This window comes from Glossina fuscipes, unplaced genomic scaffold (genome assembly GCF_014805625.2).
Source record: "Glossina fuscipes isolate IAEA_lab_2018 unplaced genomic scaffold, Yale_Gfus_2 3, whole genome shotgun sequence".
Classification (NCBI taxonomy): domain Eukaryota; kingdom Metazoa; phylum Arthropoda; class Insecta; order Diptera; family Glossinidae; genus Glossina; species Glossina fuscipes.
The window spans coordinates 10,933,895-10,960,008 of record NW_023998417.1 but is presented as its reverse complement, the minus strand read 5'-3'; the positions used below and the strand labels follow the sequence as shown (position 1 = coordinate 10,960,008).

The window sequence follows — 26,114 nt, the reverse complement described above, 5'->3', positions numbered from 1 at the left end:
AATCACAATCAAATAATGAGAACAACAAGCAACCGTCATTTGCCGGGATAATAATCAATTTGATTTAACAACAAATGATCTTGTCCCAGGGGCAAATTATACAAGCACATTGACAACAATAATAATAATAACAACAACAATAACAACAACAACAAAGACAACCTCAACAAACCAAACTTGATGTCCGACAAATCTCTGTTTACATATTCTTTAATATTTAATGTTCAATAATAATAATTATGTTAGATTTTCTCACAAACGGAAACGTAATCAACACCCAACTCGTTGTAAAACTTAAACAAATAATATCAGAGGCAGCAGCAGCAGCAGCAGGAATAGTAACAGCGACAGCGGCAACAACATCATTATCAGTGACTGTTGGTTAATGCTGAAAAAAAGATGAACATGATGCCATCATAAAACATCATCACTGCCACTCAAATGCAATGCTACAGAGCACACAAACACACGTAGACATCTCTTTAACACCATCTCAAAAGCAAAACGTTATCTTAAATACATTTATGACAAGACGACAAACAAACGAAAACATGAAATAAAATCAACTCCAGCAACTTAAAAATGTTATGATATTAATGTTGCTGTTGTTATTGTTGTTGTTGATGTTGTTGTCATTCTTACAAAAGTTGTTGTGTGCGTTGTTCATTCTAAATGTTTTTAGAGCGTCGCGTTTTTTTCTTTTGAATGAGTCTGTTGATATTGTGTAACAAGAAAAACTCTTTATTTACTATAACAAACTTCATCACGATCTTCATCAGCAGCGGGCATTAACGCAAAACTTAATTTCCAATCGACTAACCAGTCAACCAGTTAGACCAATAATGAATTTGACATTTGTATGCATGTTTACGTTACTGCTTGTTGTAGATATTTGATTACATACATATGTACAGATGTCATAAAATCACATTTGTTAACCATTTTTATTATTGTTTAATGATTTGTATGAATATGGCTGAACGACAATAAAAATACTTTTTTTTTTTTCTTTTTATATCTCTAACATTTATATATACATATATAATATTGACGAAAATTTTCAATTAACGAATAAAATTGGTTTTTCCACAAAAAATAATCACAACTTGTTGTTTCATAAACCGTTTACTTTATAAGAAAACAAAAGAGAAAAAAAAATAAAAATAAAATGACTATCCGTTAATACGTGCATACACTAAGCCGACAGACATCTTGCAAAAACAAGAGCTCATATATGAAGTAGAGACACAGAGATGAAGACAATTGTTACGCCAAAGATAAAAACTTCTAAGCAAGCAATAGAATTAAACTTTAACCTGCATTTTTGATACCCTGCACTACATATACAATACACTTAACACAATTTGTTTCTTATTAATTTCAATAAGTTTCCGGGCTTTTAACACTTTTATAAAACGCCATTTGCTAAGAACAGTAAATTTATAAACCTCAGCTTTACACGTGAAAAATTTTTATTTGACATAAATCTCACGATAGAGAGTTACCAGCTCTGAATTAATAAACAAACGAATGTGAGGTACATGAAAGAGAGTGAAACATAACTCTTGTTTCAATTCACGTAGTTCTATGAGAGCTTTTGTTCTTTAACAACAACAAACGAAAAAACAATCGTATTAAGATCTCGCTTTCGGCACATTGTCATTGATAAGAATTAAGGATTAACGAAGAAGTTGTTATTGTTTTAATTCCTTTATTTTTCCCAAGATTATCACTTATCACTGTGGGGTTGGAACGAAAAGCAAAGCTTTTTCAACAAATTTTTGTCCTTTGAATAGATTGGCAAATTCTTTTGCGTTCTCAATTACTATATTATAAAAAAATTACTTGTTACGGCAATTTTAGAGAAACATTTTTTGATTTCTTTATGCCTTCCTTTAATAAAGAGCATAATCCAATCATACATGCGGTTTTAAAAAAAAAAAAGCACGACTGTATCTAAGTAGACATACGATCAAAATGTCATAGCAAAAATTATATCGTATTTGAGAAAGTACTTTACAAATTCAAGAAAACTTCCCTCATGACAGACAATATCATAAACCTAGTACGCTGATATGTCTTTAGCGACAGATCAAACTATATAAAAGTGTGTTTTGTTGCTTTAGATTTTTTAATCTTCCACTAACTTCCTTAGTTCGTTATTATGCCGCAACTTAAATAAATGCCTTTGCTTGCTACATGCTACATGAACAAGTTTGCTTTTGGCTTTCTTAAGACAAACGGCAAAAACACAAACATTCTTACAATTCTGTCTAGCAAAGTAAACAATTATTTTGGATAAATTGTGTTGTACGGGAAACCCATTAAAACCATAAATTTTGTCTAATTTGTAAAATTTCGTTTGTTTTTGTTAATTTTGGAAAATGCTATTGCTTTTCCTGATAATAGTGATTTTGTTTTTGTCGAGCGTTCATTATAAAAAATAAAAAACTTTATGCTTTAGCAAAAAATGTTGCTGCAATAAATCACTTTATCAGTGTATTATTATTTTGGAATCTAAAGATTATTGCTACCCACACTTTCATATCATAAAGCAAAACGGCCATTATCAGAGATTTAAATAAGTTGGTGCAAATGAATTCCTGTTTTTAATGATATGTGCAAAGTTTAACAGTTAGCCGGGTATAGCGTGATAATCAATGTAACGCTGTCGCACGATAGTTTTTTGGTCTGCAACAAATCGTTTCATAGATTGAAATCGATATAATTAGCAAAAACGTCTGGCCCGATGCCTAGTAAATGAGGTAGACTTGCCAAGGTATGTCAATATGAAGAAATTTTCCGACACAGTCCTATAATGTAATGCGATCTTTGTCACTTTCATTCTTATCTACTGTACAGGGACATTTAGCAGCCGACTATTTTTCCGACATTTTAATTGCCTTTCTTGTCTTTTCTTTTTTACACACATCATTTGGGCTCTAATACATTTACTAATGGGAGCAATAAAAGTTCTAAACGATCCTCTTGAAAGTTGGAAAATAACTACAGCAAGTATTTTATACTAAAGAACCAAGAGTGTCATCAAATCGCACAAACCAAACAAGGATGGATAACTAACACAGATCATAGACTATAAATTCTTTTCTTTTTTAAATATTTTCTGGATTTCAAGCGATCCTCGGCAAAGCTTTGATGTTATTGCCTTACTTTCACCTGGACGGAAGTTGTCCCAATTCTACCTTACACAAACTCATATATATATATACTAGAGCATTCTCATACAGCTATTCTGGCTGATTAAGAGTTCGTGCGGTGCCTGAGATTCTCAATATTTATGCATATAGATAAAAAGAAAAAAAACCATGTCCAAAATGTGTAAAGCGGGTAAGAACAAAATCGAACAGATCATTCTACGCCATCATCAGTATTTTGCAAAACCTTAACGTCGTATCCCGACGGCATTTTGAGGAAAACTTATAACGCATTCAATTCACTTAACAAACTGACTTAAAATAAAATGAAAAATCGAAAAAAAAAGAGAAAATGCATGAACGTTTTCAAAATGAATTTAAATTCAAGGCAAGTATTTGAAAATTGACTCATGGAAAAGCAAAGTGTTCTAAATTGTTAAAAATGCAAAAAAATAAAAAAAAAAAATAAATAAATAAATAAAAAAGTTAATGTACTCATAACAGCAGCCGTAGAGACAAACAACACAAAATCATGCCCAAGATCATTGGAATTATATTTATTTGCTGGATATGTTGTCTATGTCTACAAATCACACACAAGCAATTTATGCAAATTTGCAAATAATGCAATAAACTTTGAAATGCAAAGCAAAAAAATAGTAAATAGTAAATAGCAAACGTTACGAATGGTTGTTAAATTACAAAAAAAAAAAAAAAAAACAAATACACATATACATTAGCCTATCATCGAGTGGAGTTGAAATACTCAACAGTAGCTTAAATGTAAAACTCAACTATGGCAAGGCAGTTAGTTCATTTTTGGAGAGTAACATCTTTCGTATGCTTTACAATATAAAATGCATAAGTGTTTGTCTCCATATATATATGTATATATATATATATATATATATGTGTGTGTGGATGCGTGTTTTCGTTGGCATTGTGCATATATAGGCATTAATAGCATTCAGCAGCAGGAGATCACTGAGCGTATAAAGTTTTTGCCTAAGTTCGCCAGGCAATGTTGTTTTATTCAAAACAATTAATGTCACGATCTAGTCTAAATTAAAATATTTTGCATTAGAAAACCGCGAATAAAATGTTGGCAATTAAGTTAATTTGTAATTGCTTAATACGTGTTTTTATTTTATTTAATTTTTTTTTTTTTTTTTTTTTGTTCTTTCTATGTTGGTTTGTTGTCTGTTTAAAACGCTAAATGAATGGATTATTGGCAAAATTTTAGAGCATTTTATAGAATCACTTACATGTTTTCTTAAACTCGATTCCCCGACATCGCCTTTTGCAGCCTAAAAAGAAATCAAAGAAAAGAAAATTTAATTAAAAAATCAGGTGAAAATGCATCGAATTTTTGATACTCTTAACTCAAATATATTATATTAATATTATTCTACTATTCACCTAACTTTTATACAAAATAATTTATTGATTTTTGATTGTTATGGTTATTAAGTCAACGGCACGAATCGTGAGTGTTTTCACATGAAGATTGCTCTCAGTTGCCAGCACAGTACTTTTTAAAGTCTTCAAACACGTTAGGAGAGGATCAAAATGAGAAGTATTGATGCCTTAAGCTATCAATCTGATATCAATTTAAATATAGATTTGCGCTGGCCTTTTAGGTTTTCATTTTGACAAATTTATTCATTTATCATCGTCCAGATACGTCAGACATTTCATCGGATTCATAGAACTTAAGATAAATCTTTTGGCCAGAATCTCATCTGGAATGATCAACAATTAAAAAATAATGTTGAGCACATGTACTCCTCAGAACGTTAGACGTCCTTGTAGTTCACAGTTGTTTAATAACTCATTAGTTTTAGTAAACAGAAATTGATTGGAATTTTTTAACAATGATTTTCGATTCTTTTTGGTAAAAAATAATTTCTTTTCTTATCGGAAACATATACCTGTAACATATATGTTCATATACATGCTTTCATACATATTCCTTGATGCGTCTGTTATTGTACATAAAATATTTTACTCTGATAAAATAAACCTTCACATCGAACGGGTGGTCAAAATAATGGCTACCGGTATCTATTACTCTTTTAATAAATCGGGTTTAAATCCATAACTCAAGATAAGATCCTGAAGTTATCCCGTGTCCACCGATGCATTCTGTTTATGTTACGTTCGTTTAATTGTTCTTCCTTTACACTAGTTTTTCAAGGGCAAAAGAGTAGATGCCTGACAAACGTCAGACAATTTTTCAAACCTTTTAAAAACTGTCGACCTAGTGATCGAACCCGCAAACCCCGTGCAAGATCTCCATTCTGTAAGATATCTCTGGATTAAAAATTAGATGATCAAATCAGTCAAATTCTGTCAATAATTACGAAGCGAATTAATTGAATTTTGAACTGGTCTTCGATTATTGTCGTCCAAACTAAAATTAGCCAAACTTCGACTTCCCCTTTGCAGCTTTTACAGCATTTCACGTCCATTCACTTACTTGCTGTCGTACACTCCATTTTCTTAATTGTATCTAATCAACGTGTTTATGTATAAACGAGTTATGCCTTTAAAGGAGTTTATCACCAAATTCGGAAAAATTGAAATGATTTTTTTTTTTTTTTTAAATCAACATGGCGGTAGGAATGTTAATGTGTTTTTGTGTTGAAAACACATTTTTGTGTGAATTTTTCTATTTTATGTTTTAAAGTTTCAATCCCATTATCGAAAAACAACAACACACATATTGTATTGTCTAGATTACTGATTAAAAGGTAAGATGACAAATTCATTTTTAAGTATCATTAACTTTAACAGTTTTCAGTCGCTTATCTTTTCATTCACATTGTGGATAATCTAATAAGACGGCCTTTTTTTTAGGCAAAAAGATTCGCTTACTTATCCATTAAGATATGGTAAAGTTCGTAAATTTATATGGAGAGCTATCTCATAGAGTTAAGCTGCATAGAATTTCGCGACGCTCTATTTTACACGGCGTGGACGGCGTGTATTACTGATGGGCTATTAAGTATTTGTTACCTCTCGTTGTTCCTCCTCTCCTTAAGGAGAGTCATGCTTAAGAACCGGAATATATTTTTCTCTTCACCGGAGAGACCTATCGATCATCGATTGTACTCAACAGAATTACCTGCGAGATGGGGCTGGGGCGGGAAAGCTTTTGAATCCAGTGTGGAAACAAGGAAACGCCACGCCGACGATTCAAACTTGAAAAATGGCGAAGGCCATATCATTTGGAAATAGTGTCTGCATGGTGCAAGCAGATGTCTACGCAATCGCCGGATGTGCCTCTGAATGCTTGAGAAGACATTGGAGGAGAGAGCGAATCTGCATTTACTCCAACAGTCAAGCCGCCTTAAAGCCCCTAAAGGAGCGAATGATAAAATTTAGGCTCGTGTTGGAGTGCCTTCAAACACTGAATGAGCTAGGCAGGCACAATTATGTGCGCCTAATACGGGTGCCTGGCCATTCGACTTTCGTCTTTAGTCACGGGTTTCTACAGTGATCACAATTTCTCCTGGTAACATCTGAAAAACTTGGATATGTCTGAGACCGACCCATGAGGATACTGCCAAGGGACGAGTAAGATGTCCCATCATATTCTATGTGAATATGAGGCGATCCAGAACCACCCTGCCATCCCGTCATCATGCGTTTGGCGAGCATTTTGCCACGCCGGACACGGTGTGGTCCTGCAATCCAAAGAAGGTGACGGGATTCATAAGAATCCTAGAACTGGAGGCCTGGAGGCATGGACGAGTACAATAAATCTTCCAAAAGAGCGACGTCATCAAAAAGCTGTAAAGCGTGATTCAAAGCAATATGTATGCATTATCTTTTTATGTCGCATGCTCTCAATTCCAACTTTTAAGATCTAAAGAATGTAAAAAATAGATAGAAATATCTGAATACGACCACGGGCAAATGTTACTAGTTTCAGCATCCTCAGCTGCTAGATAGATTTTCCAGACATCACGATAAAACTAATATACCTGGATATAACGACGATTCCTATCCTGATGTGCTAATCAATGTTAATCAAGTTTATAAGCCAGATCAGAGGGTTTTTTTAGCGATTAAAAATTTAAAATTTAATTTTGTAACAAATACGTTTTTTTTTTAACTTGAGTGCCTCTCATAAAGCGCGCCACTTCATCACGACAATCAACGGTAGTGGTAATTGAAATAAAATGATTAAAGCAATAGCAATAATAATAATAAACTTTGGTTGCATTTTTTTTTTTTTTTCGTTTACTATCGTAAGGTAGAAGAAAGATTGAAAATCCATCTCAGCAACTAATTGTCTTTTTATTTTATAAGTCAAGACATAACGTAATGGATGTGTCTCTAGAACGCTCTTTAAAGCTTATTCAATAACATATTGAAAGCTTAAAACTCGAAAATATCTTTGGAGTTTAACAGATTGCAGAAGATCGTCTTAAGATCCATTTTGCAAGCAATGTTCCTCTTTCAAGCGCGCATCCCTTCTTGTAGCTAGGAGTGCGTCAATGAAAGTGCTCTCTAAACGGCAGGTGTGTACATTCACTTCTTGAAAGAAAGTATGCAAACTTTTCTTCAACTAAAAAAATTCTCTACCCTGGTCCATACTTTAAGACACGAGATGAATAGACATGTGAACTCGATTAGACCGATTTTTCTAATTCTTTGTACTTCTCAGTGACGCGTTGATGCAGTTTCAGCCGATCCCATATGTGCGTATCAATTTTTTACAAATATTCCATACATTTAATGTGCCATATAAACTTTCAAGTTTTTCTTGTTTCATACTCCCCATCGAGGAATAGGGCATCTGTATATACATTGTCGATTAGCGTGAAATTCTGAATCGATTAAGCCATGTCTGTCCGCCTATGCATATGTGTGGTGTATGTTGTTGATACTCTCCTCTCGTCTACAAATTTCATAGACATATTGGAAGTCGCACGCTGCACGCACTTTGAAAATTGCCCAAATTGCTTAGAGCACACGGCCGCAACACAATGTAAAGTGTATGCGACTCGGTTTCTTTAAGGGAAAATTTGTGGGGTTTTGGTTAATTTTTTGCATTTACTTTACGAAAAACTTTACTATTTATGTGCAACAATGTGCCATGCCCACACAAAGTTGTAAGTGATTTTATATTTTTTTCTTTTCTTTTTTGCTTAAAATCTGACGGATTCGAAGACTGTATAGGTTTCGTTTTACTTTTATATAACAATAAAAAAAAAAAAATTGTCAAATCAAAGCTTTATTTAGCTCGACTTTCTCTTCATCATTGAAAATTTCTCTATATATGTTATTGGAATTTTTTATTTATTATCCTTAGATTGATGCTATGATAAAAAAAAAGTCTTCACACGACTATTGACTGTCAAAAAAATAAAAAAAAAATGCTTCCAGAATTGTTTTCTTTTTACTTATTTATTTTAATTTTAATTGTGTTGTATTTTAAAATATATTCATGATCACTTCAACTGCAGCTAAGTTGTCTTGTGATAGCAATCGTTGTAAAATAAAAACGAAATCTAATCAATATATTAAATTTATTAACAAAGATTTCCTGGAAATATGTTAAATACTAAAAAACAGAAACACGGCAATAAATACGAAACCAATTATCAAGAAGTCAGTGATCTAGAAAAGAAAAAAAAAAAAAAAAAAAAAAGAAAAAAAGACAATAACGGACGTACAAACAAGGAAAGGAAAATTGAAAAAAACCCTTTAACGAAAACCAAAATTAAGGCGGTCAAGCTGTAAATAAATGTTTTAAGGCGAATTTTGAACACTCACCCAATACACATAGTGTCTATTAGATGGTGTATGCCCTCAGTTTTTTTTTTTTTTTTTTTTTTTTTTTTTGCTATGACTATTTTTGTTAAAAAACCGTAATCATCAGTTATATCAAATCAGATACTTGAGCCAAGTTATCGTATAGTGAGTTTATTATTTCCGAAATTTCCGATCAATGATTGATTTTTGCAAAGCGATTTAAAAATTAGTCAACTATTTCTTGACTGAATTCTAAATTCATGTCTAAACAAACAAGTCAGACTTATCGGCGGACATAATTTGTTGAAGGGTGTCACATATATAACAATGAAATTATTATACTTTTCCTATATACCTATATCGATATATATATATAAATAAATAAATTTACAAGTTTACTATAGTAAGGTAATAGCAATGTCACAAAGAGAAGGAAAGAGATAGATAGAGAGAGAGAGAGAGCGAGAAAGAGAGAGAGAGAGCTAAAGATAATATGAATACTAATCCGCATACTAAAATAAACTAAATCAATAAATAAGTAATACAACAACAATAACAACCAAAATAAAAACTAAAAACAAACACAAAACAGACTTTGATAGCTGCGATTCAACCAACAATCGATCGATCGATACACTATGTTTCGACTAATTAGCATTTCTACTAAATTCTTTGGGTCCCAATTAAACAAACACTACTACAATCATCATCATTGATGAACATCATCATCATCATCATCATCATCATCATCATTATCATCATCATCATCATCATTGTCATCATTATTATTATCATCAGCCGAAACTAAAAGACTTTGTTTTGTTGTTTGTGGATTTGTATAATCGTCTGAATGGCGATAACTTACCTACATCATCAATGGTTTCTCAACCGTTCGCTCGTTCCGTTGGTTCATTCGTTTATTTACATGCAGATGTTTATCTTTTTGAATGAATTGTGATGTGAGTTGAGTTCGTTGTAGGTGCCAGCGCGACAGACAGACTATGAATTCTCTTTTCCCCTTTTTCATCTCCTCGTAACATAGTAAAGAACTATACGAAGGTTATTTCTTCTATACAGTTTATATGACGGTGGTGGCATGGCTCTGATTTCACAGCAGGCTAAATAATTAAATTCATACACAAAAACACTAGCCATAGTAATAAAAACGAAACCTCTCTTTAGGTACGATATACAACTGCAACTCATTTGTGATGACACCGTTGTAAATGTTCAATAATTAGAAAAAACTAAACATTTAAAGTTTTTTTTTTTTTTTTTCTTTTTTAACGACGCTTAGCTCGAATCAAAATCCAATAAAATATAGAGGAACTTTAGTTGATCTTTTTCAGAAGGTACTTTAAATTAGCATATATAACAACATTTGTAAATATTTTGTGTGCTTGTGTGTCGCCCTATGGAGGTGATTGTGAGTTTACAAAGTAAGTTAATTCTAATTATAGTACACCACATGCACCCATTGCACATATATATATATATACATGGGTTTATATATATATATATATATATGCATAGGCATGTGCCTTTGTCTATCTATCGATAAGTTTGATGAGTATAAAGTACATTTCTAATAAAATCACCTTCAGTCCAAGCGTTCTCACCTTTAGCTCTTAGGAAGTGGGAAAAAACCGAACAAGTTAATGTGTAAATTGTCGTATATACACTCTGTGGATACACACATACACGCATTCACGCACTTACATATATAGCGGTACGGAGGCATGAATTCTGATTCAAATGCATGCGTACTTGGCACCGCAGCGCCATTTCCGTACGTTCTGCTGCATGTTTTTTTATTTGGTTGAATTAATTTTATATTTAATCGTCTTTTTTTTTTTTTTTTTTTTTTTTATGAATCTATTCATGAGTATGTGTGCGCGCGTCTGAATGTGTTTGCGTTTGGGTTTAACCGGATTTTTGTTTTTTTATTTGTTTTTTTTTTTGGGTTCTGCTTGCCTTTGCCTGTCTGTCTGACGGTTTGTTTGTCTGTCGATTTTGTAAATCGTTTGTTGTTTTATCTTTTAGTATTAATTACTTTGGCTTCCGTAACTGAAATTTACATATTTATACCATTTTTAGCGAAGAACCAAAACTTGAAATTCTTTTACTCGCATCGCATTACTGCTGATATTTCTTATTTCTGTGTTCTTGTGTCCTTTTCATTTTCAGTCGTCGTCTTCTTCTTCTTCTTTTTTTTATTTTTTCGTATTTTTCTTTCTCTCTCTCTCTCTCTCTCTCTCTCTCTCTCTCTCTCTCTCTCTCCACGTTATTGATATTTTGTTAAAGATTTCGATTTTGGAATCGAAACGAAATAACCATAACGTTTACTACTCCTTGGATGCATTTCAAGCTCAAGGCAGCGTTGATCGTTTTCAAAAGATTTGCTTTTAATTTAATTTTCATTTTAACATTATTTTGAAAATTCTTGGAAAACCACTCGTTTAGAATTCATTAAGTTTATCATATAAGAAACTCCATCTTTTCCTTTCTTCTCTCTCCATTGCCCCTTTCCCATTCCCATCTCCCCGTCTCCGTCACCGTTTTCGTCATTCTCATTCCTTTTGTTCCTTGATCTTGACTTTGTCTCCTCGTTAATCGATTTCATTTCACATTTTATAGGATTTTAAGAAGTCGTTTAAAAAGTTGATATTTTGCTTATCTTCGTCTTTGCCTTCATAATTAATTTGTCAGTTTAATTGTCTGACTGATTTTTGTCTTTTCTCATGACTTTTGTCTCCTGAATCGTGAAAGATTTTAAGTTTTCGATAAGTTTCTTATTTTATAATATAGTTTTTTTTCTCTCTTCACTTCAAATGATTGCTTAAGTTAGTTGGTTTTTAAAAGAGTTTTTTTTCTTCTGTCCTGCTTTTGTTTTTTGCTTTTGCTTTTTTTATTTCGTCACCATAATCATCATCATTATTGGGTTGTTCAACTTGTCAGGTTGGTGTTTATACTCGATTAAATGTTAATAATTAATTTTGGTTAATTTTTATCCCAAAAAGTTGAATAAAAAAATAACATAAAAAATGCGTGTATTTCGTACATTTTTATACATATGTTTTGGCTTAAAAAAAAAAAAAAAAAAAATCATCTTGAAATAATTTGTCATTGATAGGCTTTTTAAATAAGGGAAATCAATTAAAATATATCAGAACAGGCCGTCAAAGCGCAAAAGACGCTCGCCTGTCTATTTATGAAGTGTAGTACATACGATGGTCCGGTAAGATATTATTGCTTCTAACATCATTTAAAAATGTCGTAATCTGATCCATGGATAATACCAATGAACCAACCTTCATGCGAATGCTTTCTAAGTTTCAAATTAATCCGTGTCTAGGATTCAGATAGGGGATCTAAGGGATCGAAATGAAAAAAAAGCATTACATGAAATTCTTGCTTATATAGAGTGCACTTGTTAGCGGACAATCCTTCTCAAGCTGTATTAAGAAAATTTATCAAAACTCATATTGATGACCCATATTTCGAACATGCTAGAAGCTCTTACAAAATGTATAGAACAATCAAGTCCTTGGCAATATTTTTCCTCTTTGGTGTAATCTAGTTCACCAACCACGCGCCACCATGCGCGCCTTCCATCCTTTCATCTTCCGTTGTAGGTCTCAGGCCGATCGGCTACTTCTTACGACCTTCGCCACGGTTGTGCCCGTAATAAGTCTCTCGACCAAAAGCTTCGATGCCAAGCGAACAGATAGTTAAGTAATCAGAAGTAAGTATTCCAGTATACGGATCAGGTCCACGATAATGACTTACTACACTCGCAAAAATGAGATGAGGCCTGACTAAAACTATGTTGCCAATACTGGAGAATAGTTCTCTATCCGCAGATGTTTCGATTTGTCAAGCTTCCAATTTCGGTTGAAATGCGTCTTCTTATTGCGCGCTCGGGTAGCTTGGAGTATTATGAAACTACTATTGCTCAATGATTGTTGAAGCCCTGAGCATTTTCATCCCAAAACACAGTAAGACAGTGTTCCATAAGTGATTCATCTTAAACCAAGGTAGGTGTTAATGATGTGCATCCTAGGACACAGTAGAGCACATTTGCGAATTCATTGTGTAGGGACATATGTGGCACTCTCTGAGAAACAGATAGCGCTGCCGGTTGTAGTGATTATCTCATACCATTTGCCAACTTATTACATGGCTATCTCGTCCGCTCTCTCCGTTCGCGCTCCTTAAATTTAGATTATGTTATCTAATACATCAATCAGTCTAGCACACTGAACTCTGATTTTTTTATACAGCAGCGTATAGTGCAGCATTTATTATGCTTCCGATTAAGGAACAGGTTTCCCTACTAAGTTAGTTCAGTTTATTTATATTTTACATTAATAAATGTAAAGGTAAAGATTCTGACATGCTTACGAGAGAATCCTTGAAAAGCTAAAAGAGCAATGGAACGGTATAAGTAAAACAAAAAAAAATAAATAAATAAATAAATCGCCTTCGCGCGTTGACCAACTCTAGACAACAAATTATATTGTCGGATCAGCTAAAATTTGTTCATTTGTCATTATGCCTGTTTATTGTGACATACTTTCTCGCTCCTCGTTAAATTCAATAAAAACCAGCAAAACTTTCCAAATACATACAAAGGCATAAACACGTATTAAATATTGAACAGCCGCTGGCGGACAATCGTTGTTGCTTGTTTTTAAGCATTAAAAGGACTGTATAAGGTGAAAAAAATTTGCCCACAGCATGAAACTTCTAAAATGCCAAACACATACACACACATGCACGCACACAATAACAGGCGCGCGCATACACACATATACACGCTAAGCATACATAGTCTGAATGTGTACGTGAATCCATAATGAAAATATACGCCATTAGTGAAAACCTTAAAGTGATCATTCGGGGCCAGAATCTCATATACGTTGCTCGTTGATCGGTTTAGTTGGTGTAGTTGCACGTTGGCCATTCCCTATAGAATTGAACAATTTAAGCAAAAAAGCAACAGCAATTTAACAAAAAAAACAAAAAAAAAAAAAGAAGCAACAACATGAACAAAATGAAATATACACAGACGACAAAAACAAAAACGAAATAAAGCAAACAAAAAAAAAAAAACAAAAGAAAAGAGCAAAAGCAACCAAAATGGTCACACACATGTCACTGCGCAAATTGTTGTTATGTTGTGTTGACTACTGTTACTGTTTTTGTTGTTGTTGTTGTTGTTATTGTTGTTACTGCTGCTTGCAACATACAAACATATGCAACATGGTAAACGAGATACAAAAACTCGCTTTTAACCATTTAAGGTAACGCAATTAATTATTTTTTAACTGTTTTGTCATTTCGGAATGCATCACCATCATCGTCGTCATCAGCATCATCAGCATCATCATCGCTGCCTGTGGCTGGCTGGCAGGCATTAGCAAGGAAAGTTTGCCTGGCAGTGCTGCCTGCGTTGTTAAAATCTTGTACTTTGTTTATTGTTCGTTGTTTCGTTTAGTTTTATTTTCATTCTTTTTCACGTGTTTTTTTTATTTTATTTTTTTGCGTTTTTTGTTGTTTTTTTTTCTTCTGCTTTTCTGTTTTATTAGAGTTTGATCGATCAGTCTTGTTGTCGTTGACGATTGATCGATTGATTGTCGCCGATATGCGATCAAATAAAAAATGAAAACAAAAAAAACAAAAAAAAAAAAAAACAGGAGGAAAAAACCACCAATTGCGGTAATTTCCTGCTGATTTGCTACCAAATTCTTGTTGTTGTTGTTGTTGTTGTTACTGTTGATTTTATGAACTTTTCTTCTCTGTGTGTGTGTGTTTTTTTTTTTTTATTTTCCGTTTTTTGATCTGTTTTACTATCGCAAATGCAAGTATTTCGGGTAACATTTATTTCATCGATTTAAGATTAAATGACAATCGGTTCAATGCACGTTTTGAAGCTAGACAGTTAAACAGACAGTGGACACCGTTTGTTAGACTGATAAGCCAACAACAATGTTTAGAAATCGTTCATCAAACAGTGCAGCAATAAAACGTTTTGTTTATTGACTATTATTATTATTATTATTATTATTACTATTATTATTATTGCTATTATTATTTTCATTATTTTACTTAAAATGTTATTGTTTTCCAATTAAAAAAAAAAATAAAATAAAATAAAAACTTCTTCATTATACGATAAAATTTCAGAATAACAATCAAAATAAATTTTAATTGATTTTTTATTATTTTTTTTTTGTAATTTACTGCAGCGTTGGCAACGTTGTTTTAAATGCACCTAAAGCAAAGCAAGCAGTGTTATGCTTGTGTTATGTTGTTCCGTCGAGTTCCATGAAGTGGTTGGTTTTCTACATTTTTTCGGTAGTTAAGCATAATTTGTCAACTATTTAATTGGCGCTTCTTCTCATCGGGCAGACTTAATGCAGCCAACATCTCAGCGTAACGATTGCAATCGTCTTCATAATTATCATCATCATCATCGTCATCATTATCATCATTATCATCGTCGTCGTCGTCGTCATCATCATCATCATCTTTCAAACTTCAAGTCCAGAGTTTTTTCTATAGTTTTCATCTTTGCCTTGCACTCTTCCAGTGACCAAGTGATTCATTTGTATGATCGATCGATCTTGGCGACAAACTTTGTTGCTTCTATATAAATATATATATATATATTTGCTCCTTTACGAAACAACATTTTTCCCATTTATGCTTGTGAGATAAAGGAATTTTAACAAGCTGCTCAGATTTTTATAGTGTTTAAATATTTATTTGCAGTTTTTTAATTTTTTTTTGTGTGTTGGTTCGTTCATCATCAAAATATCCGAGTGCCACAAATTTTAAACAAAAATTTGATTATGGTATGCTTTTGGCAATTAAGAAATCTCTTGACATTGACAAAGTGTGGCAGTGATTTGTGTTAGTTGGTCATGATGTCTTTTTGTTTTTTTCTCCCCCTCTCTCTCTCTCTCTTGCTCCCTCTCACTCACTCTCCCTTAAAATAACATATGTATACATTTGTACATTACTTTGTATAAAGCTTTTTAACTTAGATAGCATAGTTTCACTTACGGTTATTTACCTTATTTACTCCAGGCGTGCTCAAGCGAAATTAAATTAAGAGAAACGCTTTGAATTAACTTTTTTTTAGTTCGGGATGTTATATTTTTCACATGAGATCAGTAATTTTATTTGATTTTTCTTTTCCAAGTTATCTCGTGTAGTGCTTCCCTTGATCTTTGAACACTTGAAACTCATATTTAAAAAAAGGATTATCGGCATTTGCCAAACCCATCAACTTTTATAAGAGTAAGCGCTTTTTTGCGATTGTTACAATCGTAAAGAACGACAGACAATCGAATTGATCGCCTTTTGGGATAATTCAGATATACTCGCTACCGCTAAAGTGTTCGTGTCGACAATTTACGCCATTGCCAGTGAAATTTTTCGACGATTAGATAATTATGGTTAATCAAATGTGAACATTTTTTGTCATATTCATATCGATCTTCAAACCATTTCCTACTTACAAAACTTATTATTATTATTATTATTATTATTAATTTCGCCACAGAAATAAATTCTAAGACTAAACTCTTAAAAGCACTACCATCTAAGGCTATCGGCTTTTATTAAAAACTCTACCGCACTTGAGATTCGAACCCACGACCATTGACTTGCTAGTCGAGATTCCTCCCCTTCGGCTACTCAGGCGGATACACAAAACTTAATTAGACGAAGCGCTTATGTAATCGAGTGCCTTTATTGTATTACTATAAATGCTTTTGACCTTCTGCTTTCTGTGTTAAGTCGTTTCTTTATCTACCGTATATTTTCTACTTTCTCATGTCCCTTCTTTTGTTTATCCTATCGTATCTCTTCTTTCGTTTATCTATCTTCTTTAATTTTTAAGCTTTTCTTTTTTTACTTTGAATTCTCACTTTCTATTTTCTCCATCTCTTGTCTCTTCCATTTTCTACAAATTCTTGCTGCGGTCTACAGCAGCTGTAGAAAACTTCAAGCTTCTCTTTGTCACTTGCTGAAATCTAGAGGAATTACTATATGTTATACCCTGCGAGGGAAAAAGTATATTTGACATATTCTTTATAAGGGATTTCTTGCCATCCTTCATGTTCGAAATTTAAACAAGTATAGGTGCATAAAAAATTAAAAAAAAAAACAAAAAGAATTAAAAAAAAAAAAACATACCATTTTATTCCAAAATCCAGTAGCAGTGATAAAATGATATTTTAACTGCTGCAAATTGGAAATGCGACAAGACACGCAACAGAACGCCACACAACAAGTTAGGCCTTCCACGTATCAAGTGCCTAACTAGGTACGGGTATGCGTGCATTTAGTAGACATTTATATACATACCACGCACGTCATATACGACATGTATGTATGTAAAAGAAGAGATGTGCAAAATCCAACAAGAAGAACAAATAAAGAAACGATCAACTTGTTGGGAAATTAAAAATTTGGATTAAATCAAAAACAATGCTAATGACAAACGTTGAGAAAAAAGCAAACCCAAAATGTCAGTGGATCGATCTTAAAAGCAAACACATGCGAGAAAAACAAAAAAAAACAAAAAAAAAAAAAGAAAGACCAGCGACGACTAATTAAATAAGAAAAAGAGAAATGAAAGAAGAGAACAAAAACAAGGGTTAAGCGTCTTGAAAGAAATCTAAGTAGTCCAACACACGAGTACGAGAGTCACACCAAAGCAAACAAAATCAATCGATTACTGAACACGCCCATTATTAAGAAGCAATTACTATTTTTTTCCTTTTTTTTTTTTTTAATTCACTAAAATTTGCTTTGATTTTAAGCGACCAGTAACTAGAAAACTTCATTCCCATGCAGTGGGTCAATCAACTGGCTCGCATAGCACTATTATCTACATTTGGTTACTAAATGGAGGTGGATTTAGTTAAACATCGTCTTGAAACAAATATACTATATATAGGATATAGGATTTATTTGTGTTCAGTAAAAGGCGGGCAAGCGTATACCACTCGTGTATATGTTTACGTGAAATGTCAACAAATGTCAGCATAACCGCGACGTCGAACGACTGACAGATTTTTTGTGAAGTGTTACGACGGCTACGAAATTAAAATAATTTTTAATAACGTGATACTCTAAGCAACGGAACGGTCAATTAGATTAGCTTATGATGATAATGACGGTGATAATAAACAACTATAACGACAACAACACTAATAACGACAATAACCGACATGAAATGTTTTAAAACGTTGATACAATTACAAATTCATTTGTGCCACAAATTAATTAATTAATGCATGTTTAATTAAATACACAAATATACTAACAGCAAAAGCAAAAGCAAGAACGACAACAACAAAAATAATGACGGCAGCAACATGAACAGAATGCATTTACATTTTACATAAGAGAGCGAGACAGGGAAAGAGAGAGACAGACAGACAGAGAGAGAAAGAGAGAGTGAGAATGAGAAGGGGGAAGAGACATGTGGGTACAAATACAACGCCACACAGACACACACACACAGAGGGAGAGAATCCCTCTTACAACAACATCAATAGAGGTGTTGCAGTGCCAAGCAATTTGAAATGGAAAAAAAAAAATCTACATAAAGGTAAACAAAAGAGGGGCAAACGTTTATTATGTTGGTGCGATACACAAAGTATGTGAGCGAGCGTGTCGTCAGATTAAATAACACGCAAACTCACACAAGCTTTAAAATGCTTTGCAACGTCTGCACTTCTGAAGCAATAACATCAGCGCTATACAACCGCCACACCTGCCCACATTAGCACTTTTGCCTCATGACTCTGTGTTATGCACATTTGCAATTATTCCGCATCTATGCATATACAAATATATATATATATATATATGTATGTATGCATGCATGAATGTTTGTATGTATATATCTATATATATGTATATATATATATTTATATATGCATATGTGTAAATAGACTACAATATAACATACGTATACACGACACCCGTGTCGATGTTGGCAATTTGATAAGCGCCAAGTAATTGTTACGGAACCCAAAACTAATAGAAATGTTTTTGTGCCATAAATTAGCATTTCTAACTTTGCTGCCACTGCTACTGTTACCATTATTGTTGCTATTGTTGTTGTTGTTGTTATTGTTGTTGTTACTATTGTTGTTGCCGTCGCTGTTGCTATTGCTTTACTTGTTATTGTTACTATATTTAGCATTTTTTCTGTCTTTTTATATATATATATATATATATATATATATTGTGTCGTTTTTAAAGCATTTTTTTTTTCTAGTCTTTTGCTGCTTTTTCGTAGTTTTAATCACACAAACGTATCTGCTTCACTTTTTCACTTTTTATGTGTGTATGTCGTTCTTTAACAAATTTTTCTTAGCATACGTATACACATATACAGATATGCATACACACGCATATACACACACAAACAAACAAACAAACAGACACACACATACATATACGTATTAGCCACTCTATTCTCCTTACAACTAATAACCAACAAACAAGCAACTGAATAAACAAACAATATGATTTGCAATACACAACAATTACACGCCACAGTTAGCCCATTAGCACCAATGTGTCTAAAATTGAATACAACAAAAAATAACAAGAACAGCAATAATGTTGGTTGCATATAAAAATAAATAACAACACGCACATTTAAAATTCTCGCGAAGATCTTTTTTTTTTTTCTTTTCTTTTTTTTATTTTCGGTTAAAAGAAAAACGATATGAAAAAAAAAAAGAAAGAGAAAAGAAAACTTTACAAAGAAAAACAAAATTCACTCGGCACTAAAAAGAACAACAGAAAAGAATCGTGTTCATACCGTTGTAGCGTTTTAACAAATTACGACTCTTAACATGAAATAATTGGCAAAATGTGTAGTTAACATGTAATTGTTGTTTGTTTTAAGTTTTTATTTTTCATTTTTTCATTTTCTTATGCAACGAAAGAGGCAGGTGCATGACGTCCACATTCATATGTATATATAGATAAGAAGAAGATTTAAAATTTTAAAAATATTAATTTAATTACTTTCCCCGCTTTCGTTCAGTTTATAAAGAAATTCGGCGAAATAGTACGCTACTGCAGGCATATGGTGAAGTAAATGCCAAGATCTGTAAGGTCATTACTGTCATTCTCTTTAATTAGTTGCGCTAATGTTGATTAGTATTTTTTAGAAAGCTAAAGCAAAGTTTTCCGCCAAGCTAAGGTAGGTAAAGCTTCCCACACTGCCTATAAACAGAGAGATAGAGAAATACTTCATTTCACTTTAATCAGAAAGCTTCTATGGGTTTTAAAGAAGTGCTCCCTTTTATTTCAATTATCCTTCCGATATTCGCCATCTCTTTTCCTGCGACTTGTCTAGTTAGAAAAGCAACTTTTTCTTTGGCTTCTCTTTCTTCTTCTTTAGATGTCTCTCATATTAGGAATCCCTTTACTATTCGCTATCTCTTCACTAAAAAATATTTAATAGGAACACTTTTAACTGAAACAAGGGCACGTATTGTCTTTCTGCTTATATAATACTTTAAGGACAAACTTCCTACTTTAGACCTTGGCAGATGCTCTACGGTAGGACTAGGATAAGGTAAGGTAAGGTAAGGCTGGGTGATGTGCAGTGGAGAGTGATGTTAGTATAGGATTAAAGCAGATAAGTTATCGTATCTAAGTTTGATTAAGATAAGGCTGAGGTTGGGGCGGTGTAGGGATAAAGTTAGGATTAGAACTAGGGCTATTCGAGCGTTAGGGTTAGGGTGAAGTCATAGCTAGGGTGGGCTAAGGTTAAAGTCAGTGTTTGGGATAGCGTTAGGTGCAAACATTATAGGGGAAGGATGAGGATATGGTGGATGTGGGCTCGGACAAGCCCCTAAATGCTCTAAAAAACATTCGAATTGACATAAAAAACCTCTTTAGAAATCGCAAGAAAAATCGCTTATTCCTACGAAATGTTTTATGACCTGCCCCTATACCCATGTTTTATGGCAAATAGTAAAAATTAATATTTTTTGTATTGAAGCAGATCAGTATCGGTTTAGGCTTATATTTCCTAATTTTCTTCAGTTTTTATCGTCATACTGTTTAGTTTTGAACGCCATTCTGTTATCAGTTACCTGAGAAATTAGGCAAAGAACTATGAAGATCACCGAATTTTTAGCACAGACGCAAACTGATGTGAAGATCGCCCATCTTTTAGCAAAGACGAAAAGGTTAGCTATACATGGTGGACTAACCTCCCCCCAGGGAAATTGATTGACTAAAAAGTCAAAAAGCTGCATGAGTTTTGCAGCAATGAAAGCGAATGCAATCTGCTTTTAGTGAAGAGACATCTTGCACCTTTGCATTTCTTTTCGTGCAAAATAGTGCCTTAATAAATATTTCCTAAGTATTAAATAATACTTGAATTGATTAAAAGTCGCGTAGATTGCTGCCGTGTGCTGACAAAGAAACGCATTCAGCCCTTGGCAAATAAATAAAAATTCAATGCCTTTGTTCGTTTCGTTCGCTAAATAGTTTATGGAAAATATATATTCAAAATACTTGCTATAAACTAATTTTCGAATTGACGGAGAGAAATGTCATAATTAATTAAGTAATTAATAATTTTAATTTTATTTAAGTAAATACACTAGTGTTTATGTTAATTGGGTAAGACATATGGATATGTGTGGTCGTTTAAATTAATTATGAAATATTTTTAACGTTGTGTGTGTAGAGGTATTAGAGGTTCATTTCACATTTTAGAAGAGTTTGACCTACTTTTTCAATTTAATATTTGCTCGCATATTGATGAATTACTTTTCGTATGAAATATAATAATTTATGACTAATAAAAAATTATGTAAAATATATGCATATTAGGAGTACTTTGGTATGGTTTGGTTTTTAATTTATGACAAGCAAGTTTAAAGCATATCCAATCCGCTAATCATATAATAGATTTAACGATCGGTTTTTGTTTTGTTTTTTTTTTTCTTTTTTTAATTTTTTTCCAATTAACAATTAATTAACTTGATTAGCTCTCACATACGAAACAAAAAAAATTTAAAATAAAAAATAAATTAATAAAATAACAAAATGTCACAGATCGAAATGAAATGCAAATTTTATACACTCGACATACAGACAAACAAAATGTTTAACAAATTTGATTTTATCGGGAAAATAGTTAAAATTCAATAAAATTTATTACAATACGAGGGACTTACGTTACGTAAACAAACGAATTAAAACAGCTACAGTCTATGTATAAATAAAAGACACCTGATAAGTAAGAAAATTATGTTTGCTTTTCACTACAAATTAGTACATCTGTGGTGTATCGATTGATACCCTATATCGGTGCATGATATATATATATACAAATTTTTCTTGTATTGTCTACCTAGTAACAAGAAATAATATCAGTATTTTTATATGTGTATACACTTGGACCGCCCTTTTTTGCATTCTTTCAGTTGGCAAAAGCTAACCTAAAAACAAACAGAACGACGCTATAAAAGCTATATATGGTCGACATAATTTTAGAAAACAAATCAATCAACAGAGGCATATCCTATCAATAAACGGCGCACCCGGCAGGGAAACCAAAGAGGAAAAAATTAAAAAAACTTTCACTTTTCGGTCTGTAACCTGAAATTTCTTGAAATTTGACACAAAAGCTTCAAACTTTTGAACAAAAATGCTTTCTGATGACTTTGCAAGGCATTTCCTGTTTATTGATTGCAGTAAGAGAGGCCGTGTTACGACATCGTTTTGAGTGGGTCGACATTTTTATTAGAAACCTGTAGTAGGGTGTGTTTTCTCTTCTTAGCACTTCCGAGAGATTGCAGGTCTTTACGTTCGTTTCATTTGCAGGTTAATCGTCAACGCGCCTGAGGCAACACAAAGTCTTAGCACAAAATTGGCCACAAATACGGTTCCTTCCGATATCAATCTCGTAACATTATGTAGTATAATGTTAGATCTTGCCTTCTGCTTTGTTTGTCAGCAGCCTGCCTCATTATCTGTACCTATACCGGAATAATGTAAAGCTTTTGGAGGGAATGCGAATAAATGGTAGTCGATCGGTCTAACTGATGAGAATGTGTCAAAACTTTCTAGCTATGCGCTCTCAATCGAACAAATGCTTTGCGCTTTGCTGATTTTGAGAAAGTGTTTCCGTCGTGAACGTTACGACTTTTATTCGCGAGCTTACGAATCATTATCGCTTTACTCGACGTGATGTTGTAAACTATAGAGACAAGTTTTTTCAAAACCAAGTCACTTTCGATTGAATTAGCATACGTGACAACATTCCTTCTTTAATTATTTATGAACGATTGTCTTTCACACGCCCTATAGTTATGGCTTGATAGTGTTGGTTTTATCAAAGTTACTCGACGGCAAGCAAGTTTTTGCCTTGGCCTAGTAATTGGAACGTTCTAAATTGTATAGTCTTTAGACTATCGTATATAATCCGAATATTAGAAACCAACTAACACATAATTATCATATCTCGCGCTATCATCTTGTATTAAATAAAAATAATTTTTATAAACCTATACACGCATCATATTAACACAGATCATTTAACAACTATAACTGTGCTGTCAAATGTCGAGAAAAATTGCCACCCAAAAAAAAAAGAAGAAATGAGAACCAAATAAAATAAAAAAAAAAATAAATAAATAAAAAAATTGAAAAGAAGTAAACCAAGTCAAAGGAAATCAAACGTTGGAATGAGTATCTTATTACAGATATCGTAAATTAGAAAAACCGACAGATATTTTGATTCACACACTATACAGGTATATGGATAAAGTTAAAGTCACACAGTAAAATGTTTATGTGACAAACATACGCACAATATTTTTTTAAAAAACTAATTTCAACTAAATTAAAAGAGAAAATATGTTCAGACAACATGTCGACAAGAATTAATTTGTAATTTTCAACATATATATATATATATATATATTTATCGTGTTCAATAGGCGCGTTCACATATTTGGATGTGCAGAAAGTAATCGAGATTCCAAAAAATAATCGTAGGCAGATCATAAAGTGTTTGAATAACTATAATGATGCGTTATATATGTAAATGTGTAGGTGTGTATGCGTATGAAATTAAATTGAAATTCACGCAGAACAGCTTCCCAACGTTGTTTATGTTAATTTGTAGTGTTCTCTTGAGATTTTATTGCGTTATTCGTTCGCAGTCAGCCTAAGACCTTAGAAAAGAAAAAACCTGCGTAAACAAAGCGAAAACAAAAAAACAAAAAAAAACAAACTTTAAATTAATAGAAAAATACAAGAAAACCTTCAATTCCAGCCGGGGAACTTAAAATATTGAAAATTCATTTAAAAAAACCAAATATCATTGATCATTAAAATCAGCTTAAAAAATTTCATTTGTTTTGTATATAAATTCTTTCCAAATTTTGTTATTGTTGTTGTTGTTGTTTATTTCAATAGTATCACAACAGAGATGACTGTAATAAATATTACTAATCGTTTGAAAAAGTTTTAAAAGCGAATTGAAAACATTTTGAAATATGAACGAAAAGGACTACAAATCACTCTTTGAAAACTATTCATGTACTGATCATAAATCTTAACAAAAAACAAAATAAAATAAGCAATTAATGGTCTTTAGTTAATAGAAAAATCAAGAATATTAACACAACCAAGCAAACACACTCAGCTATAAAATAAACGATTAAAAAAAACAAAGTTTCGTTTGAGGCGAATTTCAGGTAACCCTCTCTATGAAAGGCTACGATAATACTGGCCCTACATTTTCTGATTGATTTCTAATCAGACTAGAGAGACAAGTGGGAAGCATTTACACATCAGCATTTACATGTTCAGTCTCCCTAAAGCTTTGACTTGTATTTGGCTCATTTTAGATTTGTTTTTATTTTATTTTTTTTTTCGTTAGAGATTTTTATCTACGTTTGGTTTTTTGGTGCTTTACCTGTAGAACTGAATAATGAGAATTCCGAACGTGAACTTGTCATCAATTGGACGCAACCACATCACCCTATATCCGCAGGCCATCTAAGAGCGCATAAACTTTGTTTGATTGACATCTTCTTACAGCGATGTTGAGCTTATGTTTTCAGATTTGACACAAAGGTTCAGATAATGAAATCTATGTGTATCATAAATAGTCTGTCAAATATCCTCACGATATAGTTACATCCAATGTAACCTGAAGTGAAATTAAAAACAAAAAAAAAAAAACAAAAAACTGTCAATGTTGTAAATGATATCTCCAAAGATACCGAACATCCTTAAAGCTTTATTCCAAAACCCTTTGGCTTTAAGTAAATTGGCGGTGCAGAAATAGAATAATTGAAAGCATAGTGCAGAGAGGTCTGCACTTATATTCTTCGTGATCGGGTTATTATTGCAAGAAGTGTCACTAGAAAGATCAAGAAATAAGTATAGCTCCGCACCTGGGTAGTTCCGATATAAATCATTTGAATTGTGACTTAAATTACGTGTTACTATTTATATTGTTTTGTATTAAGTAAGTAACTCTTTTCAACTTCATAAATTATTTCGATCAATGCCATGAAAAGACTAAAATGAAACTTTTAATAATTGTCAGGTGTTTTTCTCTTTTTTGTTTTTTTTTTTGCCTTTTTTTCTTTCACTTCTTTCGTTCGCCTTTTTCTTAAATAAAGTAACTATTGTGTCGAGTTACAAATTATACACAATTGAAAATTAAAATGTGTTGTCACGTTGGCGGCATTAATGCGGTAAATCAAATACCAGTTACTGCCGTTATTTGGCTTATTTATACTAAATGCAATGTCTAAATTATTTTGCATAAAATTAATTGCCCCTGTCACAGGAGCGCTGCACAGTGTTTTACACCCGTGCAATCAGCGAAAAACAGAATGCAATTTCAACAAATTCCAAAAAGGATGAATGGCAATAATCATATCAAATTTTTACTTCAAAGTTACGCCTCTCATCTCTGCACCATCAAAAGTAAACGTCCCACTAGCTAATCCAGACCTATAAGAAAGACTAATAAAAATTTTAGTCAGCCAGACCGTTATCAGTACGAGCAAAACGACGAAAGTCGACTCAATTACCGCAAAAAAAGTTTTACTCTTAGCAGTAAACTTAGTTGAGACTCTAAAGTTCCTTTTTTAGTTAAATTTC

General features: G+C 32.7%; 1 long non-coding RNA gene across 1 annotated transcript in view; it reads right to left on the bottom strand.

The window, feature by feature from the left end:
* The window catches only part of LOC119634588, a 168,566-nt gene that overhangs the window by 129,335 nt on the left and 13,117 nt on the right, over window positions 1-26,114 (bottom strand). The window contains exon 2 of the long non-coding RNA XR_005246967.1: window positions 4,421-4,462. This is a non-coding gene — a long non-coding RNA (uncharacterized LOC119634588). The remainder of the gene's footprint in view (window positions 1-4,420; window positions 4,463-26,114) is intronic.